The sequence below is a fragment of the Trachypithecus francoisi genome, unplaced genomic scaffold, assembly GCF_009764315.1.
Source record: "Trachypithecus francoisi isolate TF-2019V2 unplaced genomic scaffold, Tfra_2.0 Lachesis_group20, whole genome shotgun sequence".
Lineage (NCBI taxonomy): Eukaryota > Metazoa > Chordata > Mammalia > Primates > Cercopithecidae > Trachypithecus > Trachypithecus francoisi.
In genome coordinates, this window is record NW_022681466.1 from 60,312,329 (window position 1) to 60,331,369 (window position 19,041).

General features: G+C 37.6%; 1 protein-coding gene and 1 non-coding gene across 5 annotated transcripts in view; one reads left to right on the top strand and one right to left on the bottom strand.

Annotated features, from left to right (window-relative positions):
• Positions 1–19,041, bottom strand: part of MAP2K4 (mitogen-activated protein kinase kinase 4) — a 124,481-nt gene that overhangs the window by 91,286 nt on the left and 14,154 nt on the right. The gene's annotated exons all lie outside the window — the stretch shown is intronic.
• On the top strand, positions 17,153–17,291 carry LOC117068099. The gene has a single exon (XR_004430966.1). It is a non-coding gene; the product is annotated as a U11 spliceosomal RNA (small nuclear RNA).

The window sequence follows — 19,041 nt, forward strand, 5'->3', positions numbered from 1 at the left end:
GATTTAATAGAGGGTTCAAACTGTAAACGTGAGACCTGAAAATCTGACAGAGCCACACTGGATGGAGAAGATGGCAAAGAGACAAGAGCACAGAGCTCCTTGCCATGGCTCCTAGATGAGCTTTCAAAGATGAGCCTCCTTTCTACCAGATCACGTGAATTCCCGTGAAGACCAGACACATCCATTTTCAGAAATAAGGATAGTACAGTATGACTTTTCTACGTAATGTAGAGGAAGGACATTCAAACAACATGTGCAAAGGGTACACTGGGAAAAATAGCAGATATGACTATATTTAAAAACAAAAAAAAACCAAAAACCCTCCGTATATTACCAAAAAAACCCAAAACGAAAAAAATGAAACCTTGGGAAAATTCTTGCAATACAAAAATAAGTAGTTCTAAATTATACAAAGACATCATACAAACCAAGAAAAACAGAAAAAAAGTGATAAGAATATGAGCAGTAAAGACAAATTAAGAGAAAAAATATAAAAAGGCACTAACACCAAAAACATTTTAAGCTTTTGTTCATGTGAAAATGGCAAAGTCTGAAGGTTTTATATTATATATACATAATGATAACATGATGATCAGAATGGCTAGGCAAAATAATCACTATTAAGATATATTGCTGGTAGAAAAACTTTCTGTGAAAGGTTCAGCAATACACAACAAAAGGTATTTTTGGTAAATATGCTGTTTTACTTCTTGAAAACTTTTCTTTAGAAAATATTTAAATATAGAGGATTATTCCCAGGTTTTGAAACCAAATGGAATTTGCCCTGGGTAATACTCAGTTTTACCCATGCCTGATTTAAATGATTTTAGTAATGGAATTCAGGATTTTTGAGCTGATAATATTTAGGTGAGATTTACATTTGAGTTAATACTGTAATGAGTCAAAATTTTGGAGGCACTGGGGTAGGATAAATGTATTTTGCACATGGGAAGGATATGAATATTTGGGGCCCAGAAAGCAGACTGTAGTGGGCTGAATGGTGGTCCCCAAAGATACTAAGCTCCTAATCTCTGGAACCTGAACCTGTGAATTACCTTAATATGGCAAATTGTTTACAGAAAAGATTAAGTTAAGGAACTTTGCTATCATAATTTGAAGAAACTCAATCTTTACAAACTCCTCAAATCAAAAACTGAGCATATGTCATGTAGTTTGTGTTTGAAGCCATCTGGCACACCATCCATTATCTCCATGTGAAGAAAAATGAAAATAAGACTCAGATAAAATGCAAGACAAAGACAGAACAAAGAACTATTGTGAAAACTATCGAAAGAAAAACAAAAATTGGTCCTTTCTTCAAAAGCCCAATTTGACAGAACAGTAGCTAACCTTACCAGATAAACAATAAAATATATTATAACAATTAAAACTTAAGCTGTTTTCTTGAACATAAGTATTTATACTGAATACACAGAGATTATTTTTCAGCATTGCATTCACATTTAAATAAAAACTAAATTGAAAGCTTTAAAGGCCATTAACTTCATAAATGGACACCATGATTAACAGAATGTGATTTAAGTTACATAAATTAGATTTAAACACATTCTACACTTCAGAGACATCTGCAATTATCTTGAAAAAGTCCAAATTTATATTCTGATCATTTACTAACAAAATACACTAAACAATTCTGTAAGTTTTGAAGGCTTTCCAAGTAAAGATCACTGAGAGCCTAAAACAAGTGCCAAGGAGATTGGCACATGATCAAGTTACACTGCTGGGTCTCATCTGTGTACCCCAACTCTTCAAATACTGGTCAGTTTAAGATAAACTTCTAAGGCAGTTTTGAGGAGGAAAAGGAAGGCCCCAAAATGTCAACCGATGGTGAGATTCAAGAAAAGTAGAAAAATAGCTTTTACAATACTCAGGAGAAGCTATTTCTGGCTATCTGGAGGCATCTTCTCTCCCATTCACTTTCTCTAAGTACCAGAGCCTCTACTGGGGTGGGGTCCTTCTCTCCTTTACTTCTTTTTCAAGGGTCCCTCAAAAAAATCAAACTGAAAGGCAATCTATCACCATGTATTCAGATACTTTTAATGACAAAAAATTACAAGCAAATTGGACATTAATATCAATTTTTTTTTCAAAAACCTGAAACAACTTTCACAGGGAGAAAGGAGGGAAGTGATACTATAAAGGACCTGTGAAGATTTTTAGATGCTAACAAAGATTGAAATATCTGTACAACAGGGTTTAAAATAGCTGATCAAAAACATTATGAATTTGTGATTATAATAACCCCTTTGGTGGGACTGTCATATAATCAATTTCTAACCAGTCAACACAGATAAACATCGTCCCTTTGACAACAGCAGGAAAGAAACGAGGCATCAAACATCCTAAAATATCTATACAGAAGGGGTTTCCTGCGAGGGATTCTCTGCATACCTTAAACCTTAGATCTGTGCCTGATACAGAAAACACTTTCAAATGTTTATTGATTTGGGAATAAAGTTGACATCGACAGCCTCAGACAACTTAAGTCTATATGATTATTGGCTGGAGTAAATCTTTGTTGTTTGCAAACAAGGACCCTGACTTAGGAAAACAGTACCTGTCCTCATCACACTTCCAAAGCACTGTTCTACCCCTCAAAGCAATACTGCCTACCTTTTTTCATGCCATGGCTTGTTTGGAAAATAAGAACACTTGTTCGACATGCTGGGAAAATTAGAACTGCAGCTGGCCCAGAGGCTAGCCTAGGCATTGAGCAGTCCTGTCCCCACACTCAGTCACTCCAAGGCTGAGGGGAACAATCTGTCAGAATCATCCTTGAAATTCTGGTTTCAAAACTCTGCCTTAAGAGAACAGCCAGCACCATTCAAACAAGCTTTCCAAAGCATCTGCACAGTGTCTTCCTCAAACTTCTCATAAGAAAAGCACTCCCAAACACGGAATCATCGAGAATATTAAGAATTATAATCCTGTAGAAAGGGACTTGGTCAAGTGTATCCACACTCACTGAGGCCTAGGAATATCCTTTGTCTAACTGTGAGCAACTCACTGACGCACAGAATATTGAAGTTGGAGGGAAGACACTTTCTAGGTTTATTTAACTTTAAAAACAAGATGATAAAGAGCCCTAAACATTCTCCCTCCACCAACTTCTCAAGCAATACAACCCTTTTTTTAACATCGCTTTCCACAACCAGCTAAGCTGAGCATAGTTTGGTTTGATCTTGGCCAAAAACCCCAACAGGGCAGTTGAGAGTTCACTACTCAATACAAAATCTATGGAATCTCTGCAATCTAGGTTACCAAAAACATCCCTCCTTCACCTTTTACAGAACAGCAAAAGGTGTCAGTTCCTCTACTAACAATCAGCATTATTTAGCTTCCAAAAACATCAGTCTGGCCCTCAGGGAGAAACACTATTTACACTGGGCTCACCTTACCATCCTCTCTCATCCTCAAGTCTGTTTCCATCAAATTGTAAACAATTTTCTGCTTTAAAATTTTAACTACCTTGATTTATCTTTGAACTCTGCAAATCACCTATAACAGTACCTCAGACAAAATAGCAGTTCCACAAATATATATTAAATTACAAATATTAGTAGATTGTTTTTCTTATCAACATTTCACTGCTCCCCCATCCCCCATCTAATGGGCTTGTTTTGTTTCATTATATCATAGGAAAGCAAGATTCTGTTACCTGTATGGTCAGAATCAGAGAACTAGAATCACTCGAATCCTCCCGCCCAGCCTGTAAGAATGGAGACCATCTCTACAACATTTTAGCCAATCCACATATCTTCAACACCACTGATATCACCATATTAGAGAGCCCTTGTTTAACATCTGTTGTAGTAATAGCAAAGTACTTTATTGTTCGTGGTAATGAAGATCACTGAAGGACCTACAATAGTTGCCTCTAGAGTATAGCCTTTTAGATATAATGATGAGTTCACTGTGGGTTATTTGGTAGATTGTCACAAAAATAATCACCAAGGAATCACAGCTCCCTGAGTCCATACTCATCTGCAAAGGGACCTTGCTCCTCCTTCCATAAACAGGTAAAGTCTATTTCTCTACCTTTTGAATCTGGGCTGGCCCTGGGGCTTGATGCAGCCACAATATTATAGCAGAAGGAATACTGTATGACTTCCAAATCTAAGCCCTTTATGAGGCCTTGCAGCTTCCACTTTCACCCTCCTGGAAAGCTACCCTGAGTTTAAATGTGAAGCAGCTCAGTCTATTCTCTTTGATGAAAGACCACGTAGAACAAAAGGCCCAGCAGTCCCAGTCATCCTAACAGACCTACTAAATACATATAAGCGAGCTCAGGTGAGACAGAACCAGCACTCAACTAATGAAAATAATTATAAAAATTAAATAGCTGCTCTTTTAAGCCAACTACTCACATGCAAAAGGAGCCAGGAAGGAATAATCAAAAAGCAATCTGAATCAATCCCTTTTAGGGAACACCCACTGACACTACAGGGTATTCCCTCAAACCAACCACACCAAAAAGGAAACTGGAACTGCAGTGTACAAGTCATTCACAGAATACCTTTAAGAATATTGGTATTTGACCTGCAAGTATTCAGAATATCACATCGCAGAGAGGGGAGCTGTCATTTAAATTCTCATTTCTTCCTTGGCTCTCTCTGTCACTATCTCATTTTCAAAACAGAAAGATTATCTGGAATAATTTTTTAATTATCTGTAATCACTGGTTGTGAAATGAGTAACACACAATTCCAACTGTGCAACTTTAAAGTCAAACAATTTCAGAAATGAAGAAATAAAGTGGTAGAAAAAAACTTACTTTCATTTCTCTTTTCTCTCTAAATTACTACGGTAATGAGAGACCTAACATTTCACAAGCTCAAAAGAAAAAGACATGTTAGGTCAGGCGTAGTGGCTCATGCCTGTAGTCCCAGCACTTTGGGAGGCTGAGGCGGGTGGATCACCTGAGCTCAGGAGTTCAAGACCAGCCAGGCCAACATGGTGAAACCCCATCTCTACTAAAAATACAAAAATTAGCTGGGAGCGGTGGCAGATGCCTGTAATCCCAGCTACTCGAGAGGATGAGGCAGTAGTATCACTTGAACCCAGGAGGCAGAGGTTGCAGAGAGCCCAGATTGCGCCATCGCACTCCAGCCTGGGTGACAAGAGTGAAACTGCATCTAAATAAATAAATAAATAAATAGAAATAAAGAAAAAGAGATGTTACACTTGCAATATCAGGTATTCCATATATCCATGTATTAAGTGAGTTGCTATCAGCTAATATTATATTGCCCCTATCTCCCTGCCGGCAACTCTTGATACCTAAGAGTGAGCACTTACTAAAACACTCATAAAATCTCACTCAGAACTTTGAACTCTCATCTTTAAAGCACTGTTACGCATCCACACAGCTAAGCATTTTGGAAACTAGATGGTTCTGAGTTTATTTAAGAAATCAAGTAAATATCCCAACAGCAACTTTCGGCACATTTTACACTTTTGTGTGTAAAATGGATTTTTAGAAAGCCCAATATAATACTTTACACAAGTGCAGAAATACCACAATTACAAACAAGTTACTATGCCAGGCAGTGGAGGTGAACAATAGATAAGGCAGCTGACCCCTCCACAAAGACTGTTTCGTTGGGCATTCTGCCAAAAAATTAAACAGCAATGTGAGGCCAGACATGGTGACTCACACCTATAATCCCAGCATTTTGGGAGGCCAAAGCAAAAGGATTGTTTGAGCCCATGAGTTCAAAAGCAGCCTGGGCAACATAATGAGATCCTGTCACAAAACAAAAAAAAAGAAAAAGAAATGTAGTACAAGGAGGTTAAAGGGTAGGAATATGGAAGAAAGTTCTTTTGCTAGATGTCAAATGATCACCACTGAAAATACTAGTAACACTGAAATACTAATAAAAATAAAAACAGAAATATTTCTGTGGTCTAGTAAACTACACATCTGTGAAACCAGGATAAAAACAATCCCCTACTTGGCAGTACTGTTGTGATAAGGATCAATATACCTTAAATATGCTACAACAGTTGGCAAACAGTAGACATGAAAAGTGGTAACTACTATGATATTAGTTACAAGTACATATTAAAACCTAATTGAGAAATTATTAAATTATTTAGAGAAGAAAACTGGAAAATGTTTGATAGCGTTTAAACCAACAAAATATATTAGCAACAAAGAATTCAGCTTTCTTTGTAGATTTGTTTAAAACCACTTTCCCATAAAAATCCTATTCCTATCCTAAACCAGGATCCTTCCTAATTGTACTAAATTAGAAACCAGAAAAAGCAATATAGACTAGCAGCGCCAATTGCCCTAGTTTTGAAGCTCAACTCTGCTACTTACTAGCTATATAATATGTCTTAGGCAAATGACTTCACCTCTCTGCCTCAGTGCCATACCTGCCAAATGGGATACCTGCCAAATGGGATACCCATAGGGGCACTGTGAGGAGTAAAGACATTACTAGGCATAACAGAGTCAGCTAGATATCAATTCCAGCTTTATTATCAATTATGATAGTTGTCTACGTTTATGATGGCCAAGTCCTAAACTAGGGTAAAAGTAGATTACTAACAGCCATGCTTCCTAAATATTAAACATTTTCCTCATCTGACAGGCTTGGGCCTCAGACGCTCTGCTGCCAAAGAAAAAAACAAAATAATTCACCCTCAGCATTTCTGGCCTCTGGCAAAAAATTCATAGTCCTTTTCTTGGGTAGAAAAAATTTAACCCAGAATACCAAGGATTATGTTATTCCTCTATCAGTTCCCGAAAGGGTACTGCTTTGACAACAAAAGGCTTACCAGCTCCTATCAGATTCTTAGAACACTAGACAAAGGCAAAAGCAGCATTCTACTTGTAGAATACCTCTTACTATGGGGTCCTTGTCTGGTTAACAAAAGTCTTCAGGGAGAGTTTGAAGGCTTAAAAGCCTGAACTCACTTCCAAGCTGTTCATCTAACAAGGAAAAGAAAAATTTAACTCATTTCAGTTATAATAAAATAAGGGGTTTATGAAGCTTCATGGAATGAGGCTCCCAAAACACCCTATATTCCTTTTAAACCTATTAACAGAAACTCACAACTGATTCATCCATTCTCTGATTCAGCTAACCACCAATGCCATTGATTATAATAGTCCCTCTCTGATCTCCAGTTATTTCACATCAGTTAAGCACAGTGCCATCATTATGGGATTCTACAGCCAGCCACACCTTTGAGCTATCACTTAAAGCCAATAACAGCATCACTTTCTATCAGACTCTGAGCCAGATGTCTACTACCAACAAGCAAATATATAATTCCACACGCTAAACTGAAAATCTCTCTGGCCAAGTCATGATTAGTACAACCCCATAAAAATTACCCAGGGAGCCACTAATCCAAGAAGGCCCTACTGTAGTTTAAATTGCTGCGAAATTTAACAACATTTTAATCACCAACAAAATATAAAAAGCTTATCCAAAATAACCCCTAAACCCCAACTCCATGTTCCAATGATTTTGCAAGTAGACTTCATGGGGACCTAAGAGTTGGAATTCCACAATTACAAAACTACTCTGAGAAGGTTCCAAATGGATGCCCAAAAGGAGGTAGCTAGTTATCTCCACCTTTGGTTCAAGGGAGAAGAGAATGTATTAATAGTTCTCTGAATCCTTAATTTGTCCCTAGCTCATTTAAAGAGTTCTCTTATACCATCATCCTTCACAGTCCTTAATAAGAACAGCCTAATCTGCTATATACCTGCACTGATTCCATTCACATAGAAGCACTACTGCTATACATGTGCTGAGAGTTCTAGCCAGGAAGAGGAAACATTTGTAGAATATCAAGAGTCAGTAAAGGTACTCAGCATTTTATCCAGGTGCTCAGACCATTTTTAAATCCATGTGATGCCTAAAACTCTGGCAAAATCCAAAGGGCATTTGTGTTTTTAAGCCTCGAACTTGTGAATGTATCAACAGAAATCCCATGAAGACAAGTGAGACACAAACCCAAACTGATCAACCCCAACAAAATTTTCTATGTACAGCAGTCAACAGTGGTCTCTTACTTCGTAATACACAGGCCACTTTGATAACCTCTGCCTCCTAATCAAACTCAATATTCTAACTAAGCTCCTCATGAGCACCCCAGTTTCAAGTTACTGTCTCACAATGTACCAAGAACAAGATACTCGGATTTCTGGAAAATCATCCACATAACTGATGCTTATTTTTTTGGTAGTGATCTTACTAATGGAACAAGGAATATAACATGCAAACTTACGAAAGCTATGCCAAGAAAAGTCATAAGGCTTGTTCTGGTTTCCATCTATATCCCAGAGCCCACAGAGTGGCTTCTATTCTGACCTCACTGTACAGACAGAGACATGTATCAGATACCCTTTGAAGAACAGCTTGCTTGAACCCTAGCAAGGAACCAAGTGCCCACAGGTCTCACATCACATTTATTTTTCCTGCTTGGTAAATGCCACGACAGCCTATCATCACCCTATTTTAACGACTTTTCACCACCCGTAAGTGAAATAAAAACATTAACCATATTTTATAACTATAACATCAACATTTTTCCAATCAGTGCTTCCAAACCTTTTTTATGTGTGCATATGAAAAAAAATGTGTACAACACAATGAAAGAAATATAAGGCTGTTCTTGACTCAAGGACAATGACACAGAGCTCTAGTGAGTGGCCACAGGGCTAAGGGGATCCATATTTCAGCTGACAGGTCAAGTACTCACAACAGCACACAAATTGAGGAGCTACCAAATGTGGTATTGAGAAATACATACTTTTGGTTTTGTCCCCATTTCCTGGCACACAACTGCTTAAATTCTTGGAATTTCCAAGGTGATGTATTTTTTGGATGCTAATGAGTTGACTGATGACTGGCAGTACCTAGCAGCTTCAGAAAGACCAGCAAATTCATTAACCCCAAAGGAGGGTTGTGGGAACCCTAACTGGGAGCTGGATGGTCAGAAGTTCTGAAGGCCCAGACTTAACAACTGGTATCTGAAGTGGGGGCAGTCTTGTGGGACTGAGCCCTTAACCTGTGGGATCTGACACTATCTCCAGGTAAACAGTGTGAGAATTGAACTGGAGGACACCCAGCTGGTGTCTGCTGCAGAAGTGATTGCGTATTTGCTGGTGGGGAAAAATCCCCCATATTTGGTCACAAAGTCTTCTATGTTGATTGTTGTTGCATGGTGTGAAAGCAGAGGAAAAAAGTTTGAGTTTTTTCCTTACATCAAAACAATCAGATGACTTCTTCTTGGCAAGTTTATAACATTGTAAGTAATAATGTTATTAACTATACAAGAAAGTCAGACTGGTCCTAAGTCTAAGTAATTAACTCTTCCTGCACTTCAATTCTATATGAACTTCATTAGCAAGTAGATTAGAATAAAGCAAGCTATAAGATGAAGACAACTTTCTAGTGTAAGTACCCATTTGCTCCAAGGAAACAAAACATGTTCATCCTTTTCACAACACAAAAACCAGCCATCCAGTAGACAACACATTATTGGGTTACCACTCTTCTTCCCAGATAGATTCAAAGCTGTGGGCCAATTGTGTGCAAGGCAGTTTTGCTACAGAAGTACCTGTAGTATAATGAAAAATATAATTGCATTTTGCTTTTGTCCCAGGTTTGGGGCACAGAGATTCTAAAACCCTTAGAATTTCCTGAGTGACAGGAGTGTCTTTTGTTACCGATAATGTGGCCCTTTCAGCCATACCCAAGTTTGTGCAAGTGTCTGGTAACTCTCCGAGGGCCCCTATATAACTTCAGGATAGGGGCTGGTCACCAGAAAAAAACAACCAAGTGAGTAGCCTGTTAAAACTTTCAGCTGCCATGCCCCCATACACACCCCCCCAGGAAGGAGAAAAGGACTAGAGACTGAGTTCACTCACCAATGGCCAATGATAGACTCAATCACGCCTACCTAATAAAACCTCCATAAAAACCCCTAACAATAGGGTTTGGGGAGCTTCCAGATTGGTAAATGAATCAAGGACAGTGTGCCGGGAAAGGTCACAGAACTTCTGTGCTACCTCCCTGTCCCCTCATTCCCAATACCTTGACCTATACAAGGTCCTATCTCTTCCATTTGGCTCTTCAAACCTTTATAATAAGCCAGTAACAGTAATAAAGTTCTTTCCTGAGTTCTGTAAGACATTCTAGCAAATTATCAAACTTGATGGGGGGTGTGGTCAAGTTTGATAATGGGAATCCCCAAATCTGTAGTCATCCAAGCAGGAGTATAAGTATCCTGAACACCCTATTTGTGACTAGCCTCCTAAGTGAGGATAATCTCGAAGCACTGAGTCCTTTAACTTGTGAGATCTAATGCTAACTCCAGGTAAATAGTGTCAGAAATGAATTCAATTGTTGGATACATGATTGTTGTCAGAGAACTGGAGAATTGCTTAGTGTCAGAAAACACCCCAAGGTGTCAATACTGAAAATATAAAATAAAAATTTCCTTATTTCCATTAATATTGGTAATTGGTTTTTATAACTATCCAAATACATAAACAAGCCTAAAAACAAGTAAAACAAATTCCAAGTGAATTAGAGATAAAGTGGCAAGATATGGTTTATGAATAATTTTTCTCCATCATATATCAATAGTTCATTTACAAACTGATGTGACAATATTATCAAGTCAGATGTCCTTCAAATACCTAGCAGACTCCTGACTTCAAGAACATCCTCTAAAAGTGAAGAAAGAACATGTATGTCCACATCCTCCTTGCTCAGGAAAGTTAGAGAGTACCTTCCTTCCTTTCGACTCCATAGAGAATCACAGTTTTTTGTTTGTTTGTTTGTTTTCTGACAGAAGGTCTCACTCTGTTGCCCAGGCTGGAGTGCAGTGGCATGATCATGTCTTACTGCGGCTTTCACCTCTCAAGCTTAAACGACACTCCCACCGCAGCCTCCTGGGTAGCTGGGATTACAGGCCACCATGCCTAGCTAATTTTTGTATTTTTTGTAGAGAAGAGGTTTCACCATGTTGCCCAGGTTCAGTGAATTTTTTATTCCAAGCTGACTTCTCTCCACCCTCCAGGGCATGCCTGACTACCTTGTCCAACTGGCCAATTACTTTATCCTCAAAGCAAATAATTCATGCCACTACTTTACCTGTAATAGCTGTTTTTCACCATGATGTGTCCTTAGGAATCCAGAAAGGCAAAAGAATAATTAAGTCATATACATAATTTTGTTTATATTTTAATTTAATTAAGACCATTTAGAGAGGTCTTATAATAACCTGTTACCAGTACACGGTCCTTTTTGTTTGTTTTTCTGGTTTTTTTTTTTTTTTGAGACAGAGTTTTGTTCTTGTTGCCCAGGCTGGAGTGCAATGGCATGATCTCGGCTCACTGCAACCTCCACCTCCTGGGTTCAAGCAATTCTCCTGCCTCAGCCTCCCAAGTAGCTGAGACTATCGGTGCCCAGCACCACACCCAGCTAATTTTTGTATTTTTAGTAGAGACGGAGTTTCGCCATGTTGGCCAGGCTGCTCTCAAACTCCTAACCTGAGATGATCCATCCGCCTCAGCATTCCAAAGTGCTAAGATTACAGGCATGAGCCACCATGCCCAGCCTCCATCTGCATGACTTCTGACCATTGGAAATCTGACAGAACATTCTAATGAGTCCGACAACTCAGTTCTTCTCGTAACAGCACCTGTCATTTAATAGGAACTCAAATATTCCTTCAATAAATAACGAATCGAAGCTCAAATGTCTGATTTAACATCTTGAGGACAAACAGTTTCACTAAGAGACACAATAGGGTGTTTTATCCGTATTTCCTGATGGGTCCAATCTGTTGTTTCTTTTTTTTCCTCATTAATCAAAACATGTGTAACTAGATGTTATGCAGGTTCTCTGAAAAAGTTACCAGAAGCTTTTAGTAGAAAAATGCTAACAATAGAACTTCATGACACAAAAATTAGTCAGACATCTTCTGGCTTAGAAAAAGATATGTGGCATTTTTAACTGCCATGAGTCATAAGACATGTGGCGATCTTTTGTATACTTCACCAACTTTCCATTTCAGTGCTGCATTACACGATACAATCATTTTTAAGAAATGTTAGGTAACAATTCACAGTCAAATTTAAATCAAAATCCAACTATGTCACTACAAAAGCAAATCACAAAGGTAGAAAATGAGCAGGCATCTTCCACACAAAGGTAATACTGTAATAATCAGCAATGTTATGCTCCTCTTCCCATCCGAATGGCTTCTTTTGACCCTCATTAAGTAACTCCCAATTTCAAAAACATTAACATGTGAATGACACTTTTATTTCCTAGTGGACACAATAAAAAACTATTTGCTGCCCATAAATGTATTCTACAAATTGAAAGTTTTAAAAGGCTGGACTAAATTAAGAATAATCAAGAGCATGAATGGAATTCAAAGAAGATATGTTGCATTCTATCTACTTCATGTGTATATAGTACATGAAAGAATCTCGACTGAAATGTTTCTAATTTGTTCCTTACAAAGAAAATCAAAAGAGCAAATTAGTTGTAGAACATTATGAGAGAGACTTTAATAATTTAGTTAAAGTTACATGAAGGAACAGGAATAGGAAAAAAGGAAAGCTGGTTATGAAATTATTACTGCTAAAGGGTGAATGACCCCAACTGGACAATACACTGGTCATTAAAAGGTAATTACTAATTAAAACACAAGTAGGTCATCAGATTTTTATTATTCAATCTTGGATGAGAAATCCTATCCACTTTCAATCCTCACAAAACTGACTTCTGATGACTCAATCTGATTCCCAAGGATTGGGAAGGCAATGCCCTGAAGGGTCTGAGCATTCTAAGCACTGAACACAAATTTTAAAAGCTGGACTCTGATGTGGGATTGATCTTCATTTGGCGGGACTAGTCTTGCCTAACCACTGGCTCCTCAACTTCACCAGAGAACATCTTATTACTTGACATGTCTTTTGATTGTCTGCAAAGATTAACGAGCCCTAATGAACGGGTCAACTCATGGTCCAGGGTATAAAGGACAGGTCTCCAGTTTTCACTGTATCCAAATACAGAGCATCCCAATACATATTTGTACATCATATGTGTGCATATAAATATACTTTCATATCCTTCACCACTGGCACAGTTAAGTCAGAGATGATCAAGGCTTAACTACAATTTGCCCCAAACACAAATTCTGTCTTTTTTTGGCTGGATACAACTACTATCTGCAAAGCCTACAAATGTCTGAAAATGAGAGTTAACCTATTCCTAAGAAAATAATTAATGTAGACAAGGTTAATGGTCCAAAACTACCAGATGAAAGGCTGACGGAGAACTTTACACTATATGGATCACACTGGCAGCATCTAAGCCCACTGATTTATCTTAACAAGAGCTCCAACAAGAAATCATATGCCTCCTGATGTGATGCAACAGGAAGCGCACAGCACCGCCTATGAACTAAGTGTTCTTGCCAAAAATCTGACCAAGTTTCTGTAACTACCAGTTAAAGGTAAGTAACAGGGCATGAAGGAACATGTTAAACACTAAAAGGATGCAATCAGCCAAATTTGAAATGTATAAAATGCTACAAAATAAATTAACCAATTTTTTCAATGAATAAGTGGTAAGGAAAAGAGAGAAGAAGGAAATACCATAGACTTAAAGAAACTTAAGAGACATATCAGCCAAATACAATGTGTGCAGAGACCTTGCTGAGGTCTCAACTAGAACAAATTAACTGTAAATAAAGCATTAACAAAGTTTTTGGGGAAATGTGAACATTGAGTAGCTATCTAGTAATACTGTTTTGTTCATTTAATTGTATCAAAGTTATATACTTAAGAGTCCTTATCCCTTAGAAGACATGTAACATATTTATATGGATAAAATAATGATAATCAGAATTTGCTTTAAAGTATTTCAGTAGAGATAGCTGGAGGGAGGAAGAATAAGATTGGTTATACGTTGATAACTGTTGATGCTATATAATGGGTACATGGGTGTTCATTATACTACTCTATTTTTGTATATGTTTGAAATTTTCTACTATTAAAAGTTTTCAAAAATTAAATGTTCTTTCTTCTAACGCTGCCAAAAAGAAAGTGGGGTGAGGATGTATAAAAATTTTGCTAAAAGTGTCAGTTTGTCCTTACGACAGTCTGTACGCAGTGTGTCCTCACAGAGTTCATGGTTGTGCCACCTTGTCCACTGACTTCACAGGTCTCCTTCCTACTAATCTTCTTCAGCTGTACCCAGGCACATAAGTCATTTGAGAATCCTGGAGCAATTTATTCCTTTTATCTCTCTAGGCCAGTAGAGTTTTAGGTTTTCGCCAAACATTTTTTCCCTAGTGGCAGATCCGGTGTTCCTAACTTCATAGCAACACAAATCTTTCTACTTTAATGTTCAGTAAGGCTTACTGGATAACCTTAATAAGCCTTATAAATGGCTGACCAAGATATAAATGGTAGGTCCAGATCTCATAACCCAGTGCAAACGAAGACTCCTCAAAAGCTGTTTGATTCAGAAAATCATTCCTGTAACCACCAACTGCTTTCAAGAATTAGTAAAACACTAAGGTTTACAACGTGTAAACTGTGACCACACCAAGGTCACACAGTTCTGCCCCTTATTAGCTGTACGACTTTGGAAATTTTATTTAACCTCTCTGTGCTTCAGTTTCCTCATCTATACTATGATACCTACTTCATAAGGTTGTCGTGAGAATTAAAGGAGTTAATATAAAGTGCTTACAGCAGGGTTTGACACACATTCAGAGTTATTATTTCTACCACACAGCCCCTATACATGCTCAATCTCTCAAAGAACATACACTTCTTCAGAGTAGGCTCTAGATTTAATTCATCTTTAAGGATCCCAGTGCTTCTTATCATTGGTAATATCTTTATCCATCTATTGAAGATACATACAGATACAGATTTGTTAACTATTACATTTGTGCCTCTCTTTCCTTATCCTTAAAAGAGCTTCTCTAAAAGGGAGTGAATATGTTCGTATGCACTTGATTTTCCTTTCTGATTAATGTTCATTTGGCATTTCTACCTAGAGAAAATGAACACCAAGATGAAGTCACAAGTTTTTCTTAGTGCATCTTATTAACCGGACATTTTTGCCTAGATTCGGAACTCATAAAACCATGTAGTGATAATCCAAATATTTACTACACCTTATCTGAAAACCATCACCCTAAATGTATGAGCTAAACTGAAAACCACTTTAACTGGATTCAGTTGGGAATACTCTCTGGAAACTTTCCGTATCATTTCTCCTCTGTGTCTGTTCAATTCTGAAAGTTTTGTCAACATCCCTTTGTTGCTAGCAGTAAAGTTCAAGTGGCATATAAATGAAAACTTTCTGCAATGTGGGAAAGCCCTATTTAATTATTTTCTTATCAAAAATGTCACACATTAAGCATCCCCAAATTATTTTAAGGTGCAACAGCTGTTAGAAAACTTCCTTCTCGGCCGGGCGCGGTGGCTCAAGCCTGTAATCCCAGCACTTTGGGAGGCCGAGACGGGCGGATCACAAGGTCAGGAGATCGAGACCATCCTGGCTAATACGGTGAAACCCTGTCTCTACTTAAAAATACAAAAAACTAGCCGGGCGACGAGGCGGGCGCCTGTAGTCCCAGCTACTCGGGAGGCTGAGGCAGGAGAATGGCGTAAACCCGGGAGGCGGAGCTTGCAGTGAGCTGAGATCCGGCCACTGCACTCCAGCCTGGGTGGCAGAGCAAGACTCTGTCTCAAAAAAAAAAAAAAAAAAAAAAAAAAAAAAAAGAAAACTTCCTTCTCCTAGCAACAAAAAGCATTTTCAGGACAAATTCATGTTCCCACCATTTCCAAGGTCAAAGACAACTAAGCAATATTCCCTTTAGAATAGTATAAGGTATAAGCATCAAGTATGAGAGGAATAGGTGAATCCTGACTCTGGAATATATCACTTCTACAGTTCCTGGGCTTTAACTAGTATAAAAACTTTTTTTCCAAGCAGATGGACTTCCCATTGACAATGTATCATGGTCCCCACAATATATAGTAATGAATATTAGATGTTAGTCTGGCTTATGGCTAATCCCACGAAAGTCTCGTTTTTCAACTAACTTCATTATCTATATATATATATAAACTTATATAAACTGTATAAACCTCCAAGAGCAGTAAATGACATTTTGTTTCTTAGGATTGCTAACAAATTCAGTTGAATTTAATAATTTCCCAATGATGTAATTTTTGTCCCTGGCTACAGATTTTTGCTACATAAAATGAGGAATTAGAAATTTAACCAGCTGAATTTTGTAAGTTCTTAGTTTTAAATGCAGAACAACTTAACCTTCCCTCCACTCCTTACTTTTCCTGTCTTCCTCTATTCCACTCCAATGAAGTCAAAACATTATTTACAGACACTTCTTAATAGGTCAGTAAACTTTGTATCTTTCCCAGATTTCTTGGAAGATTCACAAAACATCCTTCTTCCTCTTCATGGTTTCCTTTTTATTATTACCAATTTAAAAAACAACTAGGGATACTTTTAAATCAGCCTGCAGGAAGCCTCCTTTTTTTCCTCCAAATATACTGATGTGCAGTGCCACCAAAACCCACCACCACCTGTACTCTAATTTCAATTCACAGCATCCAGAACAATAGCTCTGGAGCATCTAATCTTCTAAATAAACATCCTGTTGCTATGCAAACACTTCCAAGTTAAACAATTTTTTAAAAGCACAAAGTTTTTAAGGCCACCAAAAATGTAAAAGACAAAGCTACAGAAACTTAACGCTACCCAAAATATTTAGAGCTCCAGAACTCTTCAGCCATGAACTGATAATATACTACAGTTAAAAAAAAAAAAAACAAGGTGGGGGGGAAGATGGTGATAGATAAAGAGCTAAAAGTACCTTTGAGTGAAAAATAAATTATTAAAAGAGTATTTGCCAAACACCTAGCTACTATCACTCTGATTAGCACACAATTCGGTTAGGCATTTTCCGGGGAAAATCCCTATGCCCAAGGATCCTTAATGAATCACGATTCTCATCTGAAAAAAAAAAAATTAGAATGCTGACAACACTAAGGTAAATTCAATTCACAAAAGCATTTCTCAAAAACTATGTTTCTAAAAAAGGGGGCTTCTGTCACAAGTGGCACACGTTGGGCAACTCAGCTGCTCTTCACGAGGAATCAACATCAGGAGGTTTTGGAAGAACGATTTTTTGGTAGTTGGGTAGCTTGTGAAAAAAATGTTTTCAGGCAAATCCTCATCCCTCCTCAAAAAAAAAAAAATGAAAAACTGGTTTTATAAAGCAAGTAAGTCATATTCTAAACAACTGTGTTCACAGGTTAGCTCATTAAAGTCAGTGAGATATGGTCATAAATTATATAAATATCTTTACATGTACAAAAACATTATCTTCAAATAACTGATAAATTAATCAACTTTCTAAGACAGGACCTCTACACTTACAACTCTACATTTACAAACGGAAAAATACTTTTTTCCCTAAAGTATTCTTACATTCAGACTTCAGAAAAATTCAATGATCCAAGAGTATTAAAGAAAACATGACACTATGGTCTTAAATAAATATAACTTGAAGTTTATTTTATCTAAAATAAACATATATTTAGAAAATAAACTGAAGAGTAGATAAATGCATAAACCATAATCTATAAAAGGAAGACTGTGAGAAGCAGAGTGAATTTTTATTGAATTTCTATAGAAATCTGTTTCCCAAATTAAATATGTAATCTCTATTTGTGCATGTAAATATATACACACACATCTCCAATAAAACTCCACTGACTTGTAACAGGCAACTGTAATAAAGTGATTAAAAGAGAGTGATGTAGCAATAAAAAGAGCAAAAACTACATGAAGTCAAACAATGAAAACAATTAATCCTTCAGAGCTTCCATTAGTCATCAGAATCATCTTACAACAAATCTTTTTTATTTGTGATAGATTTGAGCATTTGAAGAAGCCAGTACTCAAGACCTATCAGACTTGAATATCTAATTTTGTGCTTTTTGCCCCATACCTTCCTACAACTACTGTATGACATATAGTTCTTCTTAATAAATTAAACATAAGTTTATCTGATAATTCTGAAATATCCTTCAAATAAAAGTGGAGATTCCACAAATACAGTGTGCCCAACAGTGGAGAAATCAGTCCTTTGATGATTTCAAGTCTTCACTTTCATTTGTATTTTCTTTTTTTGAGATGGAGTTATTTATTTATTTTGAGACAGAGTTTCGCTTTTGTTGACCAGGCTGGAGTGCCATGGCACGATCTCAGCTCATTGCAACCTCTGCCTCCCAGGTTCAAGGGATTCTCCTGCCTCAGACTCCCAAGTAGCTGGGATTACAGGCATGTGTCACCTCACCCAGCTAATTTTGTATTTTTAATAGAGGCGGAGTTTCTCCATGTTGGTCAGACTGGTCTTGAACTCCCAACCTTAGGTGATCTGCCTGCTGTGGCCTCCCAAAGTGCTGGGATTACAGGCATGAGCCACCGTGCCTAGCCCAAGCCAAATTTTAAAGAAATGAGTGACCACTTTTACCACAGAGTTAATGTCTGTATTCCAGAGCAAACCAGCAGATTGTCTGCAAAAATTACAGATTTGCACTTTTAATTTTTTAAGTCATGCAAATCACAGGACCAGATTTAGAAGTGTTAATATATGTAAGCAACTGAGAACTTATACTAAAATATAGGTACTGATAGTACAAAAACACACACTGTCAACTTAGGGCTGGCCATCTCTATCAAGTCTCCAGCTCCCCTCCCTGATGTGTGCACTCCCATTCCCTGAGTCTTTCACTGAGGTCTGAGCCAGCACAGACACATCTGCTTAACTCCAAAGTAGGGTAGGCCCATTGCTGGATCCCTAAGACATGGTGTTCAATCAAGAAAGAGTTATCATGAGACTCTCAGCACCCTTTATGCTCATTCTCTCTCATGAGATAACAGCAGGATCAAAGGTGCCCAGGACAGATCCACTCCTGCA